Source organism: Callospermophilus lateralis, unplaced genomic scaffold (genome assembly GCF_048772815.1).
Source record: "Callospermophilus lateralis isolate mCalLat2 unplaced genomic scaffold, mCalLat2.hap1 Scaffold_74, whole genome shotgun sequence".
Taxonomy (NCBI): Eukaryota; Metazoa; Chordata; class Mammalia; order Rodentia; family Sciuridae; genus Callospermophilus; species Callospermophilus lateralis.
This window is the reverse complement of record NW_027515420.1, coordinates 2,338,091-2,358,191: the sequence shown is the minus strand read 5'-3', so window position 1 is coordinate 2,358,191 and position 20,101 is coordinate 2,338,091.

Here is a 20,101-nt window from a genome sequence, read left to right as displayed (position 1 = left end):
TATTTTTGGAAACTATTTTGGTATTTAATATACATGATACTCCCCATCCCAGAGACTTAATGAAATTATAGCAAAATGATCATGATAACATGTAAGTATGCAATGGTATTAAACACTTGAAGCACAAGGGCATGGTTCAATACAATATACATCTTGGAAGAGATAAATAATAATATGTAGGAAAAATGGCTACTGGGGCCAGTCATACTTCATAATATATCCAGTTTAAAAAAGAGCATAAAACACTATGTATAAATTTTACATAGGTGCCTTATGCAAGTGGTATTTCATATGTGTACATTTTTAGAAAAAAAATATGTAGAACTTATGAGAAAATAATAGTCAAAAAAGCACATAAAAGACTGAATTTTACATCCCATGTAAATAATAAAACTCATCATTACAAAGGTGATAATTTTACCCCAAATTAACCGACAATATATTTCACCAAGACAGCTATGTTAAAATATGAATATATCACAGTGAAGTCTACTTTTATGTGTATTCTAGAAAGCAATAATTAAAAAAATAAATAAATATACGATACAAGAAAGTAGGGAAAGGGGAACACTGGATACTGAAGGGGAACAAATTATATTTCATGTTTTATGGTTATGTCAAAATAAACCTGACTATTAAATACAATAATGCAATATTAAAAAAAAATCAACAAGCTTTACTTTAAATGAAGAAACCAAAGCATACATTTTTAAAATTCATCTACAAAATTATATGTAAATTTATTCAAAATCCTTTTCAATTATAAGAGCCTAAAAAGAACTTATCATGGCCTACTATTTATTTATATTGTGAAAATATAATATCACAATAATAAAGAAACACAATATAAATAAGATCCCCAAATGAATACATATGTATGTAAAAACAGTATGCTTCATTGCAATAGCAAATTCTAGATAAATCAAACCATAACAAAAATAATCTTAGGAACTTAGCTAGCACCTTTCTCAAAGTAAATTTAAACCTGTTACAGCTGTTTACTGGTGAAGAGTCCTTGCTTCCCCAATGCTGAAGTATAACACCAGAGAAGTGCGCCAAGGTAAGTTTAGAGTGGAAAGTAGAAACTTTATTAAAGGACAGTAGAAAAGACTTCTCCCCATAAGAAAAAGGGGACCAAAAAGGTAGAATCCATGAAAGGGATTATTTTTAAAACTAAGGTCTTTTTAGTTTTTTTATAGCTAAGGTCTTCCTTCAACTATCCTGCATTCCTGTCACATTGCTGTCCTTTGTTCTGTTTTTTTTTTTTTTTTTTTTTGAAGTGTTGGAATGTAGGTGGGAAGACCCAAAGTGTGGAGGAAAGTTGGGCTGAAAGAGTAATCTGGGCAGGAAGGGCTTTTAGATTAGCATCTCCATGTGTGCCTTGAGCTGCTTTATTAAAATATCCTTGGGATGGGCTCAGGGCCTTGAGCACATTTTAAATTCCCCTTATCCTGGACTCCATCCTCAATATGGAGTTCATTCTTGATCTTACTGGATATTAGATCCAATTTTTCCTAACTACACTAACTACCTATCTGTAAATCTGACTCCACTACCAAAGATATGGCTAAGTACTATAGTATCCCTGAGTTCACCTAACTTTAACAAAATAATAATCATGAAGAAAATAAAAATAAAAGAATGTTAAAATGAAAATTAGCTAGCTAAAAAGGAAATTAGGTACCCCCAAATGATTGCTCCTTTCCTGCAAGAAAATGGACCTTGGAGATTTGATTTTGATAATTATTCCACCTGTTAATCTTCAGCATCTGGTAAGACACTGGGCTGCAGGAACACACCTGCCAAATAGTATTTTATGCAGATTCTGAGGATGCCCATTGAGCATAAGGAAAGCAGCAAAAAGTCTCTGCCACTGACATGTTCCCCACCTGGTTGGCCAGTAGGACTGAGGACATAGTGGCCCAGTGGAAGAGTTAAGCCTGGAGACTCCAGAGACTGCCCAGAGTCCCAATCTGCTAGCTCCTGTTTTCAACACAGCCAGTCTTGTGGTTCTAATAGTCTTAATTTCCTAGCCTCCCTTGCTAGGCCAATGCACACTCACCATTTCCTACTACTTAGCAGTAGGGCTACTTGGGGTCCTCAGTTCCTGCACAGCAGAACAACATGTGACTCTGAAGTGTGAGAATACAGATGGCAAAAATGAAGGACTCAGAAGAAGTGAAAGCCCACCCTCCTCCTCCCTTATGACACACAACTGGACAGTTCCCACAAAATGCCCTTGATTGGAAGGGGCTTCAGATCATGAACATTGAATCTGAGAGAAGTGAGCCCTTTTTTTGAGTGACAGGGAATATTATCCTATCCAGGCATGAATAAGAGCTAAAATCTCAGGTCCTTGAGTGCTGTTTTTTAATCTAAGAAATATACCCCAGAGTCTCAGCCTGCTGTTATTTTAAGGCAAGGTTGTTTTTCCCATGAGTAGGAACTCACCCAACCAACAGAACATTTTCATTTAAACTTACATATAAAGTCATTTAAGTTTATGGATTATATATGCTTGTATATTATTCAGAAATTAATATAAAATAATGGCAATAATTATAAATTTTATTTATTTATTTTTTGATCTCTGTTCTTTTTAGGTGACAGATTGAACTTTGAACCGGGAAGAAAACCCCTAAAGTAAAAATGCCCAATAAAAACAACACATAAGGGGCTGGGATTGTGGCTCAGCAGTAGAGTGCTCACCTCCCATGTGCAAAACCTGGGTTCAATTCTCAGTACCACATAAAAAATAAATAAGTGAAATAAAGGTATTGTGTCCAGCTACAGATTTAAAAATACGTAAAAAAACATACGTTACAAGATGAGAAACCAGCCTCTACCTCAGAGCAAAGACTGTCCTTGGAAGGGGGTGTGACTCTGTCCTTGGAAAGACACACAGAGCACTCCTAGACTCATACCCACCCTGCTGAGTTGTTATCTACAAATAACAGGAGAGATCTGCTGTGCATGGTGTCCCTGACTCAGTTAGGCTAGGTGGGGATCTATAGCAACCCCCTTGCGGCCACCAATCAGCATGAGACAGGGAAAATTTCTGGGATTCCAAATCACACTTCCAGTAGTTTATGGTGGTTGACAACATTTTGGGAAACCATATAGTTCAGAATATACTCCCCTCATGGCCTAAGTCAATCTGTTGAAATGAATCCCCATCTTGTACTAACCAATCACACTTACCCAACTTGTTTCCACCTGTGAATGTGCTAATCATGTTTTAGAGTTATTAATGATTTTCCCAAGGTGTGTGACGATTTGCTAAGAGATGCTGTGATGTATGTGGGGTTCCTGCCTTCCCCAAAGAGTTATAAAACTGCTGCAAACTCCAGGCTAAGGGCCTCTAAGCCACCAGTTTCTATTTTTGGAGGTCTGAGCTAGCTTGAAATAAACACCTCTTTGGTGCTTACCTCGATTTTGGTCTCTGGTGGTCTTTTGGGGGTTCTGCATTTGAGCATAACAGTCTCTCCTGAAACCCATGGGGAAAGAATTCAGCACTCCAGTTCTCTAGGACTGTAGTTTTATAGCACCAAAAGTTACAAAAGGGAGGTGACTTGAGAACTTACACAAAAAAACAGGATTTTCACAAGCATAAAACAAAGAAATGTAGTGGGTTAATGCTCTAAATGGTTTAGCACTTAGGGAGTAAATTTAGATCACAACATCAGAATTTATGTTGAACCACTAAAGTTTTAGAGTGAGTTTTTATTTGGTGAGTTTTTATTTGGTCAGGGAAAGCCAGAATTTATGAGTCATCACTAAAGTTTCAGGGAGGTTGTTATCTCATCAGGGAAAACCAGACATGGGTGAGTTCAAGGCACTGGGAGGCATTTCAAGCAAGTTTACAAATCACAGTAATTTATAATGAAGCAGAAATTAACTTTTCATGCGTTTGTGATGAAATGGCTCCCAATCTTAAAAGGAAATTAGGCTGGATTTTTCACTTGCTATAGCCATAGATTTTAAAGTATATGTTTCATACTTTAACAAGAATGAGCATTAAATTGTTAATATTAATTACTACTAATTTTTTAAAAGACTGAATAAAATAGGAAATTAGGTATTTGCTATTAAGTCCATAAAATTTTTGATTAATATATTGATAATATAAACATGGAAAATTTTGACAATGATAAAAAGATATTTAATATAAGGGATTCAATATTATAAGTCCCTCCTGTTCAGTGGGTCACATTCAATGATTTTCTTTTCATTTTTTTAGGTCATTTTGAATTACACTTCTGCAAATGTTTGTTAAATATACAAATTTAAGAATTTGTATTTTGTAAAGTGGAAAAATGGCAGATTTGAGTTCCTATCAAGATTTTAAAACTTATAAGCCATGTGGGTCATCTTAGCACTTTTTTTTTCTTATTTGCACACAATCCAGTTTTAGAGAAGAATGAGTTGGAGATATAATCTATTGTTCTGAGCAAAAGAGCAATTGCCTTTCGATATTTCTAAAGCTTTTAACTTTTCTCACTTTTAAAAATTTTTGGTGATTTGAAAAAAATTATTTTAAGAAATGATTTGTTTGAAATTAATTATTTATCTTTTCTGTATTATTTTTCACTTTCATTGATTTTTTTAGAAGAACTAACAGAACAGAATTCCAAAAGTGTTCTATGTAAATTTAAAGGTATGTTTCTAATAATCAAGATAGAAAGCAGAAGCAAAACATCATCTAGTTTAGTGGTTCTGCCTCAAACTAGAGAGTTACTTATTTATTTCTGCAATTATTCACTAGGTTCCTGAGGTCGCAGAAATCACCAACCAACACAGAGAAAAGTCTTTTCAGTTTGTTTCTCACAACCAATTCAAGCTAAAATACAGTAGTATCACTGTAGTTTGAGATCAAAGGGTGTTTTTAAATAATAAAAATATGTATACATAAATATATAAATAAATATAAAATAAAATATAATATTAGATAGACATTTTCCCCTGGATAATTATTTTGTACATTTTTCCAATTAGAAACAGATCTGGAAACAAAGTATCACAAATAAGACATAAATCCTACATTGCTACACAGAGTAATTAAGGCATATACTAAGAGTTTGGTATAAAACTTGACATAGAGACACTAATAACTAGAGAACATCACAGAGAATTATACCTATTGCTAAATAGCAAATTCATAGTCTTTAAGTACATGAAGAGACAAGCTATCATAGCAAATTTTATAACTCAGTTGCTGCTAATGTACAGAGATAGAGATATTTATTAAGACGGTTTTATTCAGATTTTTGGTTTAAAAAGGGAAAGATCATATAATGGAGGTGATTTAAACATGAGCAATAATATTTTTCTGCATTCAGTACCTTTTTTGCAGATATATGAATTATAACTAATTCCAACCAATAAAATGCAGATAGTGTAAAGATTATTCACTAGGAGTAAAATTACTTACAAAGAGAACCAAAACTTCCATTCCTGTCCAAATGTTTATTCCTGACAAAAAAACTGCAGGTTAAGGATCTACATGACTAACATTTCAAGGTAGGAACTAAATTCAGCTCCAAATATTAGAATTTATGAGCTGCCACTGAGATTTAGAGAGAATTGTTATTTGGTCAGCAGGAGCCAGAATTTATGAGGCACCAGTAAGGTTTTAGAGAGGGTTGTTATCTGGTAAGGGATAGCCAGGCATAGGTGAATTCAAAACACAGGTAGAAATTGCAGGCAACTTTAAAACATCAAAATATATTCAGGCCAAAGAGAAATTTTAGTTTTCTTACACAAAACAGAAATGAACTTTTTACCTCTAAAAGCTCTAAGAGAAGATTTTATTTTATTATATTTTATTTTTGTATTTTCTCATATCTAACGGCTTCTGGCATTCTTTTCTTTGTGACCATAAATGCTTCTCTTCTGTGTTTATGGGGCTTCCAACACAAAAAAATATAGATAAGCCATTCTCATAGGGAAGATTTTTCAAACATAGCAAGTAACTACCCTTTAACCCACAGGGTCTGACAACGATATTATAGGATATGAAAGACCCTCCAATATGCTTGTTCTTCCAACCATTGTTTGCAAAGATTGACAAAAGTCAATTCATTGCACAGAATGAGTGAGGTGAATCTCTTCTCTGCAGTCAAGAATAGGAGGTAAAAGAGTCCCCAAAGTGAGTTTAAAACTGCTTTACATGACATCGCTGACAAAATTTTAAAAACAAAAGAAAACATAAATTCAGAGAGAACCATACCCACATAATCTCATTTGACAGAATCAAATTCATAAGAGGAACAGAGGACAGAGGTAAATCTAAAGAGATTTAACTATATTTTCTTTTTCTAAAATGCTATTAATGTCTCCAAAGATTATAGAGTTCTGGATCCCCTCAGTTACTTCTTTATCATTACCGTCAACCTGTAATGCATGAGGCCCACTGAATTTACCCTCATACTCATGTACTTATCACTTATTTTTTCTAAAGAAATGCATATGTATATGAATATATTTTTCCCATATTTCCAAGATTCTACCATGAAAATTTCTGTGATATCACTTTCCTGAAATGCATTTTCATTATTTCATGTCAGTTCATCTAAATATTCCATATCATGTGTTGGAAAAGATGAGACAACTCTAAGGCCCTTATTATTTGACTATTTATAAACTATAATTAAAGGTCAACCTCAGTACTTCCACAGAACTTAAGTCTCATTCACCTTTCTCATTCATAGTGCTTTATTTTTGTAAGTAGGTAGCAGAAATTTTATTTTGAAGAAGAGTAAGTGATTTAAAGCCATTCAGTGTACTTTAGAGGATCCCAAAAACCTATGGTTGTGGTTCTTAAACAACTTTACCACTGAAAGATTTGAATTACACTCCAGGTTAGACACTGATACTATGCTTCCATGGTAAATGGTTTTTTGGTTGTGAATATTGTCTTTCCCTTTCCCCTATAGTCTTGGAAATGTGTCGATTTGTGAACTTTTAGAATCACTATTTTCAACACACTTAGCAAGCACACATTTGATAATAGAGGACATCTATATTCTGCAAAAAAAGACCCTTCACCAACCCCTAAAAAAGTGATAAAATAATCTTTGGAAAAAATAACAGTCATCCATTAGATTATTTTTTAAAAATACTAAGAATAAGTTTAGTTAGTAATATAATACTAAAATACTAAAAGTGATATAAATGCAATTTCAATTTTAAAAGTTGTTTCTGATTACTACAAAGAGAGAATAAAAAGCTGAGTACATGGGCTGGAGTTGTGTCTCAGTTGTAGACTACATTGCTAGAATATGCAAAGCACTCGAGTTTTATTCTCAGCTATACATGTAAAGTTTTTTATTGTTTTATTTTTTAAATACATGACAGTGGAATGCATCGAAATTCTTATTACACGTATAGAACAATTTTTCATACCTCTGTTTGTATATAAAGTATGTTCACATCAATTTCTGTCTTCATATATGTACTTTATTTTTTTTAGAGAGAGAGAATTTTAATATTTTTATTTTTTAGTGATCGGCAGACACAACATCTTTGTTTGTATGTGGTGTTGAGGATCGAACCCCAGCCACACACATGCCAGGTGAGCACACTAGCACTTGAGCCACATCCCCAGCTCCATATATGTACTTTAGATAATAATGACTATCACATTCCACAATTCTTGCTAATCTTTACGCTGGCTGCTTCACATAAACTTGACACAGGGATTTAATGCATTAATCAAATAGATTTTATTCAGCCTATTCAGTGCTGTTGCAATGGCTATTATAAAAATCTAAAATTGTCATGTATGGTTGCATATTCCTGAAGTTCTAGAAGCTATGGAAAATGACACAGGAGAATTGTTAGTACAAAGACAGCCTCAGTAACATAACAAGGCTACAATCAACTTAATGAGAGCCTGTTGCAAAATATAACATAAAGAAGAATGTGGATGTATCTCAGTAGTATGTACCTCTGGGTTCAATACTCAGCGCCAAACCATACAAAACCAAGCAAATGTCTCATAATTAATAGAGATTCCAGGGTAAACAAATATGTAAAAATGTTAGTGACAATATAAATTTAATAAATATATTATTATAAAAGTGTTAAGGTTCTTTAAAAGCCCAAAATATAAATGCCACATAATCAACTAGTAGTAATTTGGAGTAGCAGTGCAATATTGTACATTCCTGTACTCCCAGTGGCTTAGGAGGATAAGAGGTAGAAAACTAGAGATTTATTCTCAAGTTAAAGGCCAGCCTCAAGAAATTGGCAAGGTCCTAAGAAACTCAGTAAAACCCTTTCTCAAAAATAAATAAATAAATAAAAATGTTGGAGACTGGGTATGTAGCACACTGGTAAAGTGCCCTGGGGTTAATCTCCAGTATTTAAATAAATAAAAAATATATAAATAACAATTCTCAGTAAAAAAAAAATGCAATACAATCCAGTAATAATAACACTGCATATATATGTAAAAAATTTGGTATCCTTTTGCTAAATATATTGCCACACATCTATTTTTATTGTACCTTTATTCACAGTATCTAATAAAAGGAAATAAATAAAGTACCTTTTAGATAAAAAGTATATCAGAAAATGCTTTCCAGCTGCAAAGCATCCAATTAGTCCATCCCTTCAGAAGCTACACACTTAAAATTCAAACTGGTCCCTAGAAGACAAGACTCAGAGAGTGGTGTTTTCTAAATACTACAAAAATTTTGCAATCTCTGGGAACCTTGTTTCAGATATTCTAAAATTCAGAAATAGGACATATGGAAGGTCAGAACGAGAACACAAGACATAGTAAATTCTTTAATGGGGAATCTTAACTCAGACACTGACTTAACCAAAAGCAATGTTGGAGATAAAAAATAGATTTTGTTTCACTGATTTCTGGGTTATGGATTTAAATCAAATATATATTTGAAAAAAGGTTAAGACTACTGGTTAAAATCTACCTAAAATTGGTATTAAAATGTACCAGGGGCTTGGTATATTTGTGCAAGCCTGTAATCCCAGTTGCTGAAGGGGCTGAGGAAGAATTATCAAAATTTCAAAGGCAGCCTTAGCAGAAGTAGGTGCTAAGAAACTCAGTGAGATCCTGTCTCTAAATAAAGTAAAAAAAAAAAAATCCTGGGGATTTTTCTTAGTAGTCAAGTGTTCGTGGTTCAATCTCCAATATCCCCCATAAAAAAATGTACCAGGAGGCTGGGGCTGGGGTTCAGTGGAGCTCACTTGTCTGTCACATGTGAGGCACTGGAATATAAGGTCTATCAATAACTTTATATATACAGTACCAAGATACTGACATGGACTTTTATCTAATTTGAGTGTACTTTATCCCTTAAGATTGAAGTTGGTTGGGGCTGGAGATGTGGCTCAAGCAGTGGCGCCCTTGCCTGGCATGTGTGCATCCCAGGTTTTATATTCAGCACCACATACAAACAAAGATGTTGTGTCTGCCGAAAACTGAAAAATAAATATTAAAAAAAATTCTCTCTTTCTCTCTCTCTCTCTCTCTCTCTCTCTCTCTCTCTCTCACACTGTCTCTTTAAAAAAAAAGATTGAAGTTGGCCAGGCAGGGTGGTGCATGCCTGTAATATCAGCTGTCTACAAGACTGAGACATAAGGATCATAAACTCAAAACCAGTCTCAGCAATGGTGAGGCACTAAGCAACTCAGTGAAACCCTGTATCTAAGTAAAATACAAAACATGGGTAGGGATGTGGCTCAGTGGTAGAGTGCCCCTGACTTCAATACCTGGTCTCCTCCCCCCAAAAAACGGGGCTGAGTAAATAGCTCAGCTTGTAGAGTGCTTGCTTTCTAAGCATGAGGCCCTGGGGTCAATCCCCAGTACAGAGAGAGAGAGAGAGAGAGAGAGAGAGAGAGAGAGAGAGATTAAAATTGTATGCAATTTAAATACATGTTAGTCCCACTTTTATTTTTTTTTCTGCCACACTAGAATAAAAGTGTTTCCTGAAATGTTTGGAATGTTTCTGTGGGTTATTTATTTATTTATTTTTATTTACTTATTTTTATGTGGTGCTGAGGTTCGAACCCAGGACCTTGCATGTGCTGGGGGAGTGCTCTATCACTGAGCACTCCCCCAGCTTTAATAACTTTAATTCATCAGAATGATAAATTAAATTTTTTAAATTATTTTTAAATAAATTAAAGATAAACACTTTAATTTATCAGAATGATAAATTAAAATCTTTTAAAAATGCCCCCAGTTCTTGAAGAAAAACATTATAAATGATGCATACATTTGAAATAAAACATGGGAAAATGATTAATAATGCTGAAAGTGGAGTTTTGAGATGAACCAAAATTTCTCAGTTTGCAAATTAAATCTAGGTGCTTGTCTCATAAATTTTGAAGAAAAAAAAATCTATTTAAGCAAGAAGAAATAGAACGCCCACCATGTGGTATGAGGAATAATACCAGAAAAAAAAAAAAAACTCATTTTTGTGTGCCATCTTTGAAGTTTACTGATGGTTTTTGGCAGAACATGAAACATAATGCATTTAGAATAGGCTTTGGAAAAGGAATCCTGACTACTATATGGGTTCACTTTTATTCTTTCTGTGACCCATCCTTTTTTTTTCAAATTCAATCAGGAATCACCCCTGGGACAAAGGACTTTGTTGAAGGTGTTCCCACAAGTGGGCTAAAAGGTCTTTTACATTTGAAATAGGCCTTAATGGTGCTCATTAACATCTTTCAGTTAGCCACCAGGTGTGTTTGAGTGAGGCCCATTATCTGCATTACATGATCATTATACTATATATTCTATTTTATACTTATTATTGGTGAACAGAGAACCCTAGTTTTGGATATGTGAACAGAGAGCTAGAAAACTAGGGGTTTATTCTGAGTTCTATATTGAGCTGAACTGAAGTTCTGGATTTCAGATTTTTGTGTTGGATTTGAGATACTGCTTCTGCTACAATTAAAAATCTCAGGACTCATTAAGAGAATGAGTTAAAAGCCAGCATCATCAAATTTGTGAGGCCCTAAGAAATTCAAAGGGACCCTATCTCTAAATAAAAATGTTTTAAAAAAGGAGTGGGAATGTGAATCAGTGGATGAACACCTCTGGTTGAATTTCTGGTACAAAAGAGAAAACAACACACACACACAAATAATAATATTAATAATAATAATAATAATAATAATAATAAATGAATAAATAAATAAACAAACAAAAAAACAAACCCTCATCAGTAACAAACCCTAAAATTAACAGCCTCTCTCATGCATGAATACAATAAATGGATTTTGAGTTCTCTCCTGGTAATTATCTCAGTCTTCAGTATGCAATCTGGAGACATGCTGAACTCATGGCACATGGAAGCCCACAAAGGGCTTTAGAAAGAAGCTGAAAACACCATACAATTATGGAACAAAATGCCCAGGTTTAACTGATGATCTAAGCCTCACTAGACTAGTCAGATGGAGGTGAAGGCTAAGCTACCACAGAGAGACCTTCTGGCCACAAGACTCGGGAGAGAACCACAAGGAGTCCCTAGCCAGGACTGCCAGTTTCCACCATTGCCACTCCTGTCAGCTTTAAGCCACCTTCCTATGCAGGCTCAATATAACAAGGCACACTTACCATTTCCTGGCTCTCAAGGTTCTCAGCATTCTCCCTGTGGTTTGTTTTCAGATTCTGCATAGCACAGACACCTGGGCTCCAGATCCAGGACAGAATCCTACAAAAAGATTGAAAAAATGGCGGGTTCCAGACACAAAGGGAACAGAAGATTTTAAAAGCCCTCCCCCTCATCACTGGCTGCCTGAGGATTGGAGAGTTCTCACATAAGTTATTGATTGGTCAAGGCTTCAGGCACTGCCTCCAACCTGAGCCAAGCGGGCACACAATCAAAGTCTGAATTACAGGCTGCTCCATTGTCATTGTTAACTGACTACAGATAAGGGCTGAGAATACAGCTGAGTCAGTAGAGTGCTTGTTTTGCTGATATAAGGTCATGGATTCAATCCCCTGCACTACAAGCACACACTCCCCCCCCCCCCAAAAAAAAAGGTTAAGTAAAGGACTTTGGGGACTAGGGTTATGGATCAGTGGTAGAGAACTTCCATAGCATGTGTGAGGTACTGGGTTGAACACCCAGCACCTCATTCAAAAGCCACCCAAGAGAGGATGCGGCTCAAGCGGTAGCACACTCACCTGGTATGTGGGCGGCCCAGGTTCGATCCTCAGCACCACATACAAACAAAGATGTTCTGTCCACCAAAAACTAAAAATAAATATTAAAAAAGCCAACAAACTACTAATGATACTGTGTCCATCTACAACAAAAAATATACAAAGAAAAAAAAGACTGTGTATTGGGCTTGTGCACCCTCACTAAAGAACTCATAAACATTTTTATAAATAATATATACATATACGTCTTCAGACAGTGTATAAATTCTCCTGTGATGTCTTTTCTTTTTTTTTTTAATTGGTTATTCAAAAAATTACAAATATTGCAGAATTACATCAGTTACACATCCACATTTTTACATAATTCCATAATAGTAACTGTTGTATTCTGCTACCTTTCCTATCCTCTACTATCCTTCCTCCCCTCCCCTCCAATCTTCTCTTGAAAGACCCACCGATTCCCTGTCCAAGAAAGACGCACGAGGCACTGGCTGCAAATGCAAGAGGTTTATTCAGACACAGACGCCTGTGGGTGCTCAGCAAAACCTCAGCCGGAGCTTTGGTGAACTGGCACACCTTGCTTTGGGGTACAGGTCTTTTATAGGATAATGGGGCAGGTTTCGCGCGCGCGGGAAGTGACAGGTTTCTTATTGGTTATTTTGAACCCAACATATAGATTACCTAAAGGGCAAAGTTGTTTTTCACTTTATGTTCCTGGATAAACCTCATGACAGTTACATATTAACACTCTGGTTTTTCTGCTCCTGCTTATCATTATCAGTTCCTGTTTGTTCAGGCATGCCTTGGGATCTGCTTTTCTGTTCTTCCTCAATCATCCTGTCCCCTCACAATAGACTACCCTTAACTGATTAACAGAGAGACCTCTCTTTACGTGGGTTAGCAACATGCCCTGATGGTTTCACAATGGGGCCTGGGGTTTGGGCTGGGGTCTTTCATTCCCCCCTTTTTCTATTTCATGGATAGAATTTTATATCCATTGTTCTGCCTGTTCAGGTTCTTGAGCCAGATCGGTCTGTGACCCTGTTTGCTGCTGGAGCAACTGATACTGCTGAGTAAGAACCATGGTCTGAATAATGGACAGTCTTTCTTTTATAAATCGTATTAATCTGTTGAGAATGCAAGGCCCAAACGTTAAGATTATCAGTAAAATAATCAAGGGTCCAGCTACCGCGGATAACAAAGTTGTTAACCAAGGGGACTTACTGAACCAGTGTTCAAACCATCCCTGTTGATTTTCAAATTCTTTTTGTCTATTCGCTAATCTTTCAGTGACTTTTTCCATGGTCTCTCTAACAACCCCCATATGGTCAGCGTAGAAACAACATTGTTCTTTTAGGGCTACACAGAGGCCACCTTCTCTAAGGAACAGTAAATCTAATCCTCTCCTATTTTGTAACACAACTTCCGAGAGGGAAGAGAGAGATTTTTCTAGGGCTGTGATAGACTTGGCCATTGCAGTTAGATCTTCGTTCATAGCTGCTTGTAAATGTAAGAATTGGTTTCCCTGCACTAAGGCTGCAGTTCCTGTTCCTACCCCTGCGGCTATTCCTCCAACGCCCAGCAGTATGGCTATAGTCAGGCTTATGGGCTCTCTAGGGTACCACTTCTGCCCTTCTAGATGTCCTAGGACATAGTCTGATCTTAGATATGATATCCTGGGCCATAATTGTATCAACACACAAAAATCAGTGGTTGCGTTGAGGACAGCCGTAGAAATGCAGGGGGTCGTAAAATTTTTGGCCACCTGTATCAGGTCCCAGCTTGAGGTGGGGCTCCAGTATGCATCTCCTGTGGTTTCGCAGCCCCAGGAGGAGCAAAAGTATGCTTCATATCCCCCACATCTATAAGCCTGTGATCTGTCTCTACCGTGGGCAGACATAAAAGTCAGTTTGGGCTAGCCGGCACCTAGCGACCTGGGTTGAGCATCCATAATTAGTGCCTTGCTGAGGCCTGGGGGCCATGTAGGTCTGGAGTTGGCCATGTGATTTGTCAGGAATATCCCATGAGTCTAATCCAGCGGCTAGTTGGCAAAAATCTGGGGTCAGGGTAGGCCACCATGTGCCAGGGGTATGGGTTGCTGTAATAGACCAAATTACCTCCCCGGTTTGAGAATATACCTGCCAAGTCAACTTCATGGGAGCATGGGGGTTACTACCTAAGACAAGGGGAGTAGAGCAAAGAGCAAGAACGGTTAACAGCGTGTAAGTCTTATCTTTAGTGGGTTTGGAGTGCGTTGTAGCTTCCATCCTGATGTCTCCGGGGTGTTGGTCAAGTCCGGTGGATGAGCAGCTTTCACGTGAGAGGCGTGGATCCAAGCAGCTATGCCGTCTACCTTCAGTGCTGTCGGTGTGGTCAGCAGGACGGTGTAAGGTCCTTTCCACCGTGGTTCAAGATTTTTGGTCTGATGTCTGCATACCCAGATGGTGTCTCCGATCCTGAAGGGGTGTGGCACCGAAGGAGTTTTGAGTTCTTCCTTATATGCCGCTGCCAATGGTTTCCAGACCTCGTCCTGGACTAGTTGCAGTGCACGTAAATGAGTCTGCATGGATGGGGTAAGGGAGGCATAAATTTCAGTTTCATAGAAGTTAACAGCAGGTGGTGGAGCACCATATAGGATTTCAAAGGGGGTTAGTCCCTGAGAGTTAGGAGTATTCCTGACTCGATATAGAGCTAAGGGTAGGAGTTGTACCCAGTCTCTAGTGCCAGTTTCAAGCGTTAATTTAGTTAAAGTCTCCTTAATTGTTCTGTTTATTCTTTCTACTTGCCCTGAGCTTTGGGGTCTATATGCACAATGTAACTTCCAATTAATCCCCAGCGAATTGGCCACTGCCTGACTTACCTGGGAGACGAAGGCAGGCCCGTTGTCTGACCCAATTGTTCCAGGTACCCCATACCTTGGGAAAATTTCTTCTAATAGCTTCTTAGCAACGACCTTGGCAGTTTCATGTCGGGTGGGAAATGCCTCTACCCATCCGGAAAAGGTATCAACAAAGACTAGAAGATATTTATATCCATACATACCAGGTTGGACTTCAGTGAAGTCTATCTCCCAATGTGTTCCAGGTTTGTGTCCTCTAACTCGGACTCCTGTCCCAATCTTAACTTTACCAGCATTTACCTGAGCACATGCTTGACAATTTTCTGCCACCTGTTGGAGGAGTCGATCCCTGTTTGGGAGATATAGAGTACCCTCTCCACGGTCCAAGAGTTTTCTCATCTTTTTAGCCCCCAGGTGGGTTAGTCCATGTAGTGATTTTATTAGTTCTTTGGCATTTTTAAGGGGCATTATGGTTTTTCCTTGATGCTCCCAGGTATTGTCCTCTGAGTTGTAAGTGGCCTCTAGCTTCTGGACGATATCTAAGTCCTTATCCTCATAGATCCATTGGTCCTTATGGTCTCGTAGTGAAGAGTCCACATGTGGGGTGTGCTGGGGCAATAGGGTCATCACCAAGAGTTGGGGGCCCAAAGCTGCCTTTCTGGCTGTTTCATCTGCCAATCTGTTTCCCCTGGCTTCTGGATTGTCTCCTTTTTGATGACCAGGGCAATACATAATGCTTAACTTTTTGGGTAGAAATAAAGCTTTAAGCAAAGCCAATATTTCAGTCTTATTCTTAATTTCCTTTCCTTCTGAAGTCAGTAATCCCCGGCGTCTGTAAATTTCTCCATGTATATGAGCCGTGGCAAAAGCATACCTGCTGTCTGTGTACACGTTTAGTTTCTTCCCCTCTGCCAATTTTAAGGCTTGGGTCAGAGCTATCAGTTCTGCCCGCTGGGCTGATGTCCCTCCCGGCAATGCACTCGCCCATATTACCTCAGATTCAGTGGTGATGGCTGCTCCCGCACGCCGTTCTCCATTGAGTAGGTAACTGCTTCCGTCCGTGTACCAGACCAGCTCTGCATCTTTCATGGGTTGGTCCGTGAGGTCTGGCCGGGTTCCCTGTGTCTCTGCGAGAATCTGCTGGCAGTTGTGAGGATTAGCTTTTCCTGGGAGCAGTAGGAGGGTCGCTGGATTCAGTGTGACTATGGGGCCAAACTGAATTCGTTCAGTGTCCAACAACAAAGATTGGTAATGGGTGAGTCGGGCATTTGACACCCAGCGATCGGGCGGTTGGTGAATTATTGTCTCAATAGCATGAGGGGTTAATAAAGTCAATGGTTGTCCCAAAGTTAGTTTGGTGGCGTCTTTGATCAGGACAGCCACAGCTGCTATCATCCGAAGACATGGGGGCCATCCTGATGCCACTGGATCCAGTTTCTTAGACAGATAGGCTATGGGGCGCCTCCATGGCCCCAATTTTTGGGTTAAGACTCCCTTTGCATAGCCCTGCTTTTCATCTATAAATAGGTCAAAAGGCTTGGTAATATCTGGTAAGCCTAAGGCGGGGGCAGATAAAAGGGCCAATTTGATGCGATCAAATGCCGATTGGTGTTCTTCCGTCCAATCAAAAGAGTTACCCTGTTTAGTCAGTGGATACAGGGGGGCTGCTATCTCAGCAAACCCAGGAATCCAGAGTCTACAGAAACCTGCGGTTCCTAGAAACTCCCGCAGCTGCTTGGGACTCTGGGGGGTTGGTATGCTCGAGATAGTCTCTTTCCTGGCAGCTGTCAACCATCGCTGGCCATCATGAAGTTCGTAGCCAAGATAAGTAACTGTTGTCTGACAGATCTGGGCCTTCTTAGCTGATGCTCTATACCCCAATTGCCCCAAAGTCTGTAGTAATGCTTCCGTACCTGCCATGCAATCCTCCTCGGAAGTAGCAGCCAGCAAGATGTCATCTACATATTGAAGCATAATTAAGGAGGGGTGTCTTACACGGAAATCGGCCAGATCCTGATATAAGGCCTCATCGAAGAGCGTCGGGCTGTTTTTAAACCCTTGTGGCAGTCTTGTCCAGGTCAGCTGTCCAGAGACTCCTTCTTCGGGATCCTTCCATTCGAATGCAAAAAGAGCCTGGCTTTGGGGAGACAATCTTAGGCAGAAGAAGGCATCTTTTAGGTCCAAAACGGAATACCAAGTATGGGTAGGAGGCAAGGTGCTGAGGAGATTATAAGGGTTAGGCACCGTTGGGTGAATATCTTCTACCCTTTTGTTTACCTCTCTTAAATCTTGGACAGGTCTGTAGTCATTTGTTCCTGGCTTTTTGACTGGCAACAATGGGGTGTTCCAGGGTGACCGGCAAGGAATTAGGATGCCTTGGTCTAGGAGGCGTTTGATATGTGGTCTGATGCCCTGGTGAGCTTCCCTCGACATAGGATATTGTTTAATGTTTATGGGAGTAGCGGTTGCTTTTAGGTGAATGACTATTGGAGGTTGTTGTTTAGCCATTCCCATTCCTCCAGTTTCAGCCCAGGCCTCCGGGTATGAATCAAGCCAATAGTCCATGTCCTTCATAGGTACAGAAGGTTTGTCAAAAAGTTTATATTCGTCCTCTAATTTGAAAGTCAATACGTGTAAAGGGGCCTGGTTTGGTCCCGTGATGGAGGCACTCCCATCTTTAAAATAAATTTGGGCTCTCAATTTGGTCAATAAGTCTCTTCCCAGTAATGGATACGGACAATCAGGCACATGCAGAAATGAATGGGAAACTTTACCTGTGGCAAGGTGTACTTCTCTTTTGGTGGTCCATCGGTAAGGTTTGCTCCCGGTGGCGCCTTGGACCCATGTTGTCTTGTGGCTCATAGGTCCTGGTGCCCGTGTTAGCACCGAGTGTTGGGCTCCCGTATCTACTAGGAAGGTTACAGGTTGCCCCCCTACTTGCAGGGTTACCCGGGGCTCAGGGGGGAGCTCCTGGCCCTGACTCCCCTAATCTTCATCCAAGGCTAGCAATTGAGAGGTCCGGTTTGTACCTCTTCTGGGGTTGGGGGGTTTCTTTGGGCAGTCCTTTACCCAATGTCCTCTTTCTTTGCAGTAGGCACACTGGTCTCGGTCTACACGGGGTCTGCCTTGTTCCCTTTCCCTACTTAGCTTATCTCCTTGTTGCCCTGCCTGTGTTACAGTGTCCAATATCTTACTTAATTCTTTATCACGCTTTCGATCTCTCTTGTCTAATTCTTCCTTAAATTTGAGATCTCTCTCCTCCTGCATCCTCCTGACTCTTTTCTCTTTTTCCTCTGGAGTTTCTCTCTTGTTAAAAATCTTTTCTGCCTCTCTCAATAAATCTGCTAGAGAAAAATCTTGTAAGTTATCTAATCTCTGTAACTTAGTCCTAATATCTGGAGCGGACTGCCAAATAAAGGCCATAGAAACATTTCCTCTCTGATCCTCACTGTCGGGGTCAAAAGGTGTGTACCTCCGGTAAACTTCCTTTAGTCTCTCTAAAAATGCAGTCGGAGTTTCTGTCGATCCCTGAATAGTCTGTCTTACCTGAGCCAAATTAGTGGGCCGCCGCCCTGCTCCATGGAGACCCGCTATGAGTAACTGGCGATAGAGACGTAGGTGGTTCCTACCTGCATCAGTGTTATAGTTCCAGTCTGGCCGAGTCAAGGGGAAAGCTTCATTAATCAAATTTGGGAGTTGAGTGGGGCGCCCGTCGTCCCCGGGCACATTTTTACGGGCTTCCAGGAGAACTTTCTGTTTCTCCTCAGAAGTGAGAAGGGTCTGTAGGAGCTGTTGGCAATCATCCCATGTTGGCTGGTGAGTCACTAGAATAGATTCTATTAGAGAGGTTAGAGCTACAGGGTCACTGGAAAAGGATGGGTTATGTGTTTTCCAGTTATAGAGATCAGAGGCAGAGAAAGGCCAATATTGGTACAGCCCATCGGGGCCTCCCGTCTGCCGCAAGGGGAGAGCTCTAGATTTATCCCCCGAGGAGGTTGGCTCCCGACGGCTGCGGAGCCTCCCGACCATGGGGGATGGGCCCGGAGGGTTATTGGTGACTGGTTCGGCTGGTTCTTCTTCTTCCTCTGAGGAAGCCTGGATGGAATCTGGAGCCGGTACAGGCTGGGGCCCATAGGGTGGGGGTTCTTCAGTCATCAAATCTACGAGAGTGGAGTCTTCCGGCGGCAAAACCTTTTTGGGTTCTGTCCCTATTGGAGTCACCTTTTTAGATTTATCGAGAATGGGGTAGAGTCTAGAGGTTGAAGGGGGAGGAGGCGAAGGTACAGGGATAAGTGGAGCGGAAGATGGCGGAGGTGTGGAGCGGTTGGAAGTTGGCAGATGGAGAGGCTGGTTGGGAGGAAAAGTCGGGGGAGGAGATTGCGGAGTAGGCTTAGACGGAGAGAAAGGAGCGACCCAAGGGGGTGGGTCAGAGACCAAATTTTCCCAGGTAACGATGTAGGGCACTTGATCGGGGTGTCTTTGAGACCCTTGGGCGAACACCTGAGACTTCACCTGTAAAATGGGATCAAGATTAAATGTCCCTTCTTTTGGCCAGCCAACATTGAACGCCGGCCACTCCATAGTGCAGAGCGTTATCCATTTTTTCTTCTTGATCTCCACTGACAGGTTGTCAGCCCGGTTCCGGACGTCCTGCCAGTGATCAAGAGTAAGGCTCAAGGGAGTTGTTATAGATTGTCCCATGTTAGTTTCAGATGGAATGAGAAATACAAAAACAAGAAGACAGACACAAATATCAGATTAGACACAAAGAATGTTGCGCGGCGTTGGCACAAACCGAAAGTAGGCCTCCCGAAAAAATGGGCCCTCCGAATCCCTGGGACGTCTCCCAGGGTGGCAGGGGAGAAGTCCGAGTTCGTCAACTCCTTCTCGAGCTGCCCAGAAAACAGAGCGATTACGCGCAATCGTACGGACGCCGCACACAGACAGATATCAACCGGAGACTGCAAAAAGGGACACAAAATGACGGACAAAATGACACGAGCTGGCCAGCTTACCTCCCAGTGGTTATCGGGTGTTCCTCGGGCAGGGATCCGGACGGGGTTACAGGAGTTCTCCTGGCTGGCTCGCCAAATGAAAGACCCACTGATTCC